Raw genomic sequence first — 7,433 nt, 5'->3', positions numbered from 1 at the left:
GTGCAGATCTTCCCAAGGAGTGCAAGCAAGATGGCTTCAATGTGGGTATCCTCAATGGCTCCTTCTCTGCATCTTGGCATCAGCTGAGGACTTTTGGTACGACACTCAGAGGATGCCACCCTTGTCTGGTGACTGTAGAGATCCCTCCTGCATGATACCAGCCAGCCACACTGTGCTGGTCAGGGCTGGCCACATCCTGGACACTGGGAAAAATAAGTGCAAGGGGAAAGGGTGTTCTCAGGATGTAGGGGCTGTGAAACTCTTTTCAAACCCTGAAGCAGTGTCACACAAATGAAAGGGAAAAACTGGGATTCTTCAGAGATGCCTGTACACACACGAGTCTGACTCATCTGTGGCTGCCCAGGGCCCTTTTGTCAGATGGAAAAGAGCTGAGTTGTGGCAGTTGCAGCAGCGGCTGCAGCCGCAGCAGTGCTCTATTCCCGTAATTCACTGCCATCTGCTTCTCCCAGTCAGAATATATAGTTTTTACCCCCCCACCAGATGGTAAAAAACATGATTTTAATCATGTTGATGATTTTTTGTCTTCCATGCAATATTTTATTTATGATAGTTCTGGACCTATCTTAATTACAGCTCACCAAGGGAACTGTAGAGCAGTCCCACCTTCTCCAGGTCTAGCTCCACATATTAGTTATTTTCTTCCAACAGTTATAGATAAGTGTAGATGTAGCCTCTCTCTTCCCCTTCCTTTCTTTTATTTTTCTTTCTCTCTCTACCACTGGATGTGTGTATATATGTGAACCAGGGAAAGAAACAAAAAAGCTCATGCTTGAAACAGATTAGTTTGCATTACACAGCTGACAGGCTTTCTTAGAGAAGGCTGAATACTGGGAATTCAGCATTTCCCCTTTGATTGATTATCTCTATGTCTTGGGAGATTATAATTTTGCATTTTAAATCACTCATGACAAGTCTAAAAGTAACAAAAATGCACCTGTGACATAAAATCAGGCCTAAGATAACTTATCCTTTCTTTCCTTGGATTCATAAATGTGCCTCTTTCATTTGCATTGCTGTTTACTTATTTAAGACAGAGATTGTGGCATTTTTCACAAAGCATTTGATTAAGTACTTTACAAGAGGTAACACAGCAGTTGCCCAGGATGGACAGTGTGCCCAAGACTACAAAACTTCCATTAACTGATACTGTCTTCCAACAACTCCACTGACAATGATTTTGTATTCTTTCTGCCATACAAAATATTTTTAGATTGGTATTAACATCTCTGTGCTTGTGTGGGTGGATGCATGTGTGTGTCTATATTATTATTACCCTTGGTATTAGCAACTGCAAAATGTACCTGCTTGATTCACTTTATAAACAAGCAGAATGTACTGAACATCAGTGAGCTCTGCTAAACACAGGACAGGCTCTGTACCTATGAGGAACGAGGAATCCCAGCTATCAGGAACATATAATCATGCATTCATGTTATTGCTTTTAAAATGTAAGAATGTGGTTACAATCTGTTTCTCTTTTAAAGGTCCATTTCAGTTCCCCTACAATTTTGTCTTGTGAAATGCATTTAGCTTGAAAAAAAACAGGCTGGCTCTGAAAGCAAGCAAGAATATTTGTGCATCATCTGAAGGAGAGCTTATCAAATAATATTGGAACAGTAGTTTATTAAAGATTTAACCCCTTTGACATTTTCATTTTTGTTTACTATTTTTTCACATCCTGCTAGCTCAAGGATATACTGTTTATTGTCCTTCAGATTTTTCATATCATTAATTCTGGCTGGAGGTTCCAGCCACAGCTGTATTTCAAGAAACTAGATTATAATTGAGAGAAATTATTAATGATTTTGTTGATGCCCTCTTACTTTCTTATTGATTTCACTGGAAATCATCAGCTTGATAGTATTCTCACAGAGCTCAAATGGAAAGGGGTCATATATGTGACTGTCATGGTCTCCTGGAGTTTAGCTGTGTGTGCCAAGAGCACAGAAGTAGTCCTCTCCTGCTTGGGGTGAGCAAACCACCCCAATTCCCAAGACTCCCCTTTCCACCCTAGCACAGTGAGATTGCATCATATTTACTGCCGCAGTTTATAGGGCAGAAGAATTTGTTTACTAGGAGACAGCCCATCTGCATCCTTCCACTGAAGTGGGAGGCTCCATTTGTGGCTATAAGATAATGATTCCAGACTCAGCTTTGTAGATAGGAGTTTTTCTACTTATTACAGACAGGGCTGGTTTCAAGCATGGTCAAAGCTGTTGGCTGCCAAAGCAAGTAGCCTTGTTTGCTTGGCTGGAAGAGGTGGGGATGGCTGTGGCTGCAGCAGGCATGACCCCACTGTCCAGACTTTTCACTCCAAGCTGCATGCTATAAAAAGGATAGAAAAGAAGCACATCCAGGGAGGGATCCACTCTGCTGCTGCCACAGAGTTGACTTGCTTTCCCAAGGGTGAAGTGAAAATCTTTGGGCCGCAAAATTAAATTTTATATACCCTGCTGATAAGCCTTAAGCCAACTCTAACTAAAGAGGTATCTGCACCTTCTTCTATTTTGACTACAAAGAGAGGCTTATTGAAAGTTTGATTCTGATTCCTGTTAAGAAAAAAAGTAAAGGAGAAAGACAACAAAATTATTTTTGCTTCAAGATTTTAGAGTTAAGTCTTACTGACAATACAATATTTTCTGAAAGTGTTACTTGAGGAGGAATATTTTGATTCTAAAATCATTTATATTACCTCCACTGCAATATGTTTGCCACTTTTTTGTGAGCCTCTCTGAGTCCAACATAAATACATTATCCTGCAAAATCTTAGATAAAGGTAGGTTAGACATTGCTTCCGCAAAAGGCAATTTGCTAAATCAGGGATGATAAATGTAGAACTGCAGTTTGAAAGTGAAATGTGATCCTCTAGCCAGACAAACAAGGGGGAAAAAGTGCTCATATGAGAAATTTTTATTGGTAATTTCTTGATTAAACAATGCTCAGTTTCCAGAGAGAAAGGCATCTATTGGTACCTGAAAAATAATTTTTCTCAGGCATCTTTTATCAATATGACTGCTATTTTCAGGGACTCAGAGGTACATGGGGGATACAGAAGAGTATTTAACATGAGACATCTCACACAGGATGTTTGGAGCAGGGATGAGCTCACCCTCTGTCAGCTGTAATAACCCAACTCCATGTTACTTCCAAGACCAGGTGTGCCCAGGGCAGCTAGACTGGATCTTCAGGCAAAGGAAACACTTTTCTCCTTGTTCTTCCCTGACTCCCCCTTCATACCAGCCATTTCAACTCCACTGCATTCATTGCTTCATTGCAGTCGGCTTCATTGCAAGGGCAGGACTATAAGGGAATTAAGGCAGGGTGTAAGGCAAGTGAGAGGGTGTACAAAGTGGGAGGGAGGAAAATAAGAACTAGCTGGGGAGAAAGAAGGGGCAGAGCTGCCAGGTCCTGGGGACGCTGCCCAGCCTCCCCCAAACAAGCCTCCCCTTGCCATAACCCTGGCCCAGGACCACATTTCAGCCCAACCAGGGGCCACCAGTCCCTGCCTCAGCAAGCAATGCTTTCTTCATTCCAGCTTTCCCCAAGCTTCAGTTGTACACTTGTTCCCAGCATCTTTCCAGCTGTCCTTGTTTCTCCTCCCATGCTTCAAGCTGCCCCAGTGCCCCTCTTTCTTCCCTCCCCTAGGCCTTTTTCCAGCCTCTCCTTTCTCTGTCCACCCTATCAGCTCCTGAGTCAGTGCTGCCTGACTCCCCACCAGCTCCTCCCTCTCACCTGGAACTTGCTGGTTCCCGCAGTCCTTCCTAAAGCTAGGTCGAGAGGTAGCACCTGTCTCCCTCATTCTTCATGCTGAAGACCAGGAAAAATCAGAGTGAGAAAATCAGAGATATCTATTCCTCAGTGCCAGCATCACATGCCATGATACCTTCCAGCAAGTCAGAAATCATGGTCTACCTGCAAATCTGAGGGCTGCTGAACAGCTGTAAATCTGATTCCAGATGGGTTTTGTTCCTTCAGAATACTGGTTTGTGCATCCTGATCGAACATGGTGTTGCTCCGTGTGAAATAGAAATGAATGGTTTATTATTGGCTTATCAGAAATCAGTACTGGAGGTTGTTCCTCACAATGCACTTTGATTAGAACAGATCAGACCAGCAGTGTTTCCTTCTGTCTCTGATTTAGCCCATCTGAAAATGATGCTATTTCCCACTAATTTTACTGATTGACATAGCTAATAGGGAAGTCTGTTGCTGCTGCTGCTCAAAGCCCTTGACTGATCTGCCTGGGGAAGTTTGGATGAAGAGGTTGGTTTAGCAAAGAGAAGCACCTCACCCTTCAGCCGAGAGCAGCCACCTGGGGAGCTGCATGAACAAACTCCTTTGGAAACCCATAGGGTATGTGTGCAACGGTTCAGACATTAATTGATATGCCTTGAAACACTGCAGTGACTGGTGAGTCCCTAGAAGGAGGTTCTAACAGGGAATTACATTTTAAGCTTTAGAAAAGGGCCACCTAAACAATAGGTAAGTCAAGCCCTATCTTGACTCCTGTGGCCCTGTATTTGGCTTTACCTCAGGCTGACACTCCATATCATAGTCTTCCCCTTCTGTGAGGTGTTGCCGCTGAAGATGAATAGATCATACGGACAACAGCTCGAAGTGTAATGAAAGGAAGAGAGAGTTATTTCTTCTCCCAGGATTTATAGGTTTCTGACCACGGCCAGGGTCAGGATAACACTTTCCCACTGCACTGGCCATGAGAGATTTCCATCACAAGACGTGCAACAGAAGGAATGTATACCTATCTCTATGTTTACAGTTACTGTCCTGGGAAAGTCTTAGAAAACTATGTCAGCAAGCTCAGAAGCTGAGTTTTCAGGGTGACATCTCACCCTTTTTGGTTTTAACAAAAAGAAAAAGAAAAATGAACAAAGAAACTAGCAACATTATAAACAGTCGAAAGGAAAAATAATAGGAAAATACAATACTCCATACAATCAGAAGGCTGTAATTTCAGGGTTATCTCACCCTTTCGTTATTACAAAAAAACAAAAAATAAAAGTGAAAACATCAACACCTGCTTGTGGATGGCTCTCAATTTGGTCATGGAGGCAGAATCCATGGCCAAATTGAAAGATGCCTGGGAAAACTTCTGGAATGCTATGACACCAGCTTGTAATTCCACCAATTAGGCTGATCCAGCCTCATGACTCTCCAAAACCAGCCACTCAGATCCATCCTCCCAGGTAGCAATGGCCTTTCCAGTCCTTCACAAACCATCAGTAAAGATAGTGGGTCCTTGCACAGGCCCTGACTATGTTTGGGCCACAAAGAAAGGTCAATGATACCTGTGGAATGCAATTCTGGAGTGGTAAGGAAAAAACAGCGACATCAATGGAAAGATTAATGTGATAAACTTGATGAGCAGAAACAGCTTGCAGAACCTCCTCCAGCACCTACTGTGCCTCTGGGGTCAGTGTCAGAGGTGACTTTAAATCAGAATCCCCCTTTAACAGACCAAACAAGGGAGACAGTTGTGTTTGGTCAGTCCCAAATAGGGATGCAACCATGTAAGAATCCACCAATATCTGGACATCATTCATTCAGTGTCTGCACTGAATGCAAAAATTGCACCTCCTGATGCAGGACTGTTTGTCCCAAAAATTATTTTGACCCTCAAATAATTTCAGGGAGGTTGTAGAGATGAGCAGCAGGAAACTGCTCGCAAACTCCAGAGAGGGCTAGAGCCCCATATCATCGGCAAATGATGGCAAATTTTCACATGCCTTATGGCAAAATCTCCATTAATATCTCTGTGGGCTCAGCATTATTGATAGCTGGCACCAGAAAGGCAAATTTCAGTCTGCCATCGGGATGCAAAGGAATTGTAAAGAAACAATCCTTCAGATCCACAATGAGAACTAGCCAATCAGTGGGAAGCATGGCAGGTGAAGGCATGCTAGCCTGCAACATCCCCATGCTTTCTATCATAGCATTTACTTTCTGGAGGTGTTGTAGCAACCTCCATTTCTCAGACTTCTTCTTGATACAGAAAACAGGAATGTCCCAGGGACTGGTTGAAGGCTCCAGATCACCATGATCCAACTGTACCTGCATCAAGTCACGGAGGGCGATTAGTCTATCATGAGAGAGGACAACAGAATCTGCTGAACAAAGAGTCAGTCTCAATTTCTTCTTTGCATAGAATGTGTCAGCATTGGGTCCAAGGGTCACTCCAGGGGCCCGTCAGCAAACCTGACAATCGTGATGTCCATGCCAGTGTCAAGAAGCCCACAGAGGCTAATCTCTGACAGCATCTCACCAAGGATGGACAGGGTGCAGACCTGTTCAGGATGATCCCTGGCTATCAGAACAGCAGTCCGTGAACCCAGGGAGGTCCAGGGAACCCGAAGCCACCATCTCCCCGCAGCTGGTTCTCAGCTCTGCAAATACAAGACTCAAAAGGCACAAGGTGAGCAAATCCGGGTCCTGCAGGGATAGGAACAGGAGGGGTGAGTGTGGAACCCACGACAGAAATGTGCCCCAGGAAATCCAAATCAGCGTCTGCTAGGTGAACAATGATGCCCTGAGCAGTGGTATTCAACCATGCCACAAGAAGAGCACTCATGCCCTCACCCACCGGACCAAAGCATTCAGAAGCACATGGAATGCCTGATACGCTCAGCTGCACAGACATCTGACAGGAGGCCAAAGTCCACAGGCCAGCTGAAGAGGCTCCAGCAGCTCAGGCCCTTTGCCTATGGAGGCCACCAGCTTCGCCCCTGCGGCAGCACCACCCGAGGCAGTAGTGACCAGCTCAGGACCCCAATCCGCCGCGGCCGTAGGAAACGGCAGGGGAGTCTCTTCCCCAGTCACAGGCTTGGGTGATGCCCGGGAACCCGAGGCGGGGTGGGTTGGAGCCAGCTCAGCACAGCCCGCCTCCAGCGCCGCGGGGGGCAGGACCTGCGGGGCCGCGGCACCGTCCCGCTCCTCCACTGGAACAGCGTGCGCGTGTGCGGCCGCCGGCGCGGAGCCTGGGGGCCTGTCCCATCCCCCACCGCGGGGCAGGGCACAGCCCAGCCGCAGCAGGGACATGGGACTGACTCTGAGGTATCCCCCAGGGCCGGCGCCACCCCCCGTTCAGGCAGCCCCTTATCGCTCTGCTCTGGGAGAGCACACGGAGGTGACCCTGCCCCAGGCTTACACCACCGAGGCACTAGCTAAGGCAGGGTTACGCCTACTGGTTCCGCAGTGCCCCCGTTCAACCCACTGGGGGGCCCTGGCGATCCCAGGGGAGCTGATCTCGGGACTCGAGACACAGCTGCCCCCCGGCTCCATGACACCGGGGGAGAAGGAGAAGGAGAAGGAGAAGGAGAAGGAGAAGGAGGAGAGGGAGAGGGAGAGGGAGAGGGAGAGGGAGAGGGAGAGGGAGAGGGAGAGGGAGAGGGAGAGGG

At 46.4% G+C, this 7,433-nt stretch overlaps 1 long non-coding RNA gene across 2 annotated transcripts; it reads right to left on the bottom strand.

The window, feature by feature from the left end:
• Positions 1–2,916: 2,916 nt before the first annotated feature.
• LOC147654970 (uncharacterized) lies at positions 2,917–7,189 on the bottom strand. 2 transcript variants are annotated; one of them, XR_015283590.1, is made up of 3 exons: positions 6,091–7,189; positions 3,754–3,828; positions 2,917–3,321 (listed from the first exon to the last, which is right to left on the bottom strand). It is a non-coding gene; the product is annotated as an uncharacterized LOC147654970 (long non-coding RNA). The 2 variants fall into 2 exon arrangements; XR_015283591.1 differs by lacking the exon at positions 6,091–7,189 and adding an exon at positions 3,934–5,659.
• Between the last annotated feature and the right edge of the window lie 244 nt (positions 7,190–7,433).

This window comes from Cyanistes caeruleus, chromosome 2 (assembly GCF_971803275.1).
Source record: "Cyanistes caeruleus chromosome 2, bCyaCae1.hap1.1, whole genome shotgun sequence".
NCBI lineage: Eukaryota > Metazoa > Chordata > Aves > Passeriformes > Paridae > Cyanistes > Cyanistes caeruleus.
The sequence above is the reverse complement of the archived record's forward strand: the minus strand, read 5'-3'. Positions and strand labels throughout refer to the sequence as shown.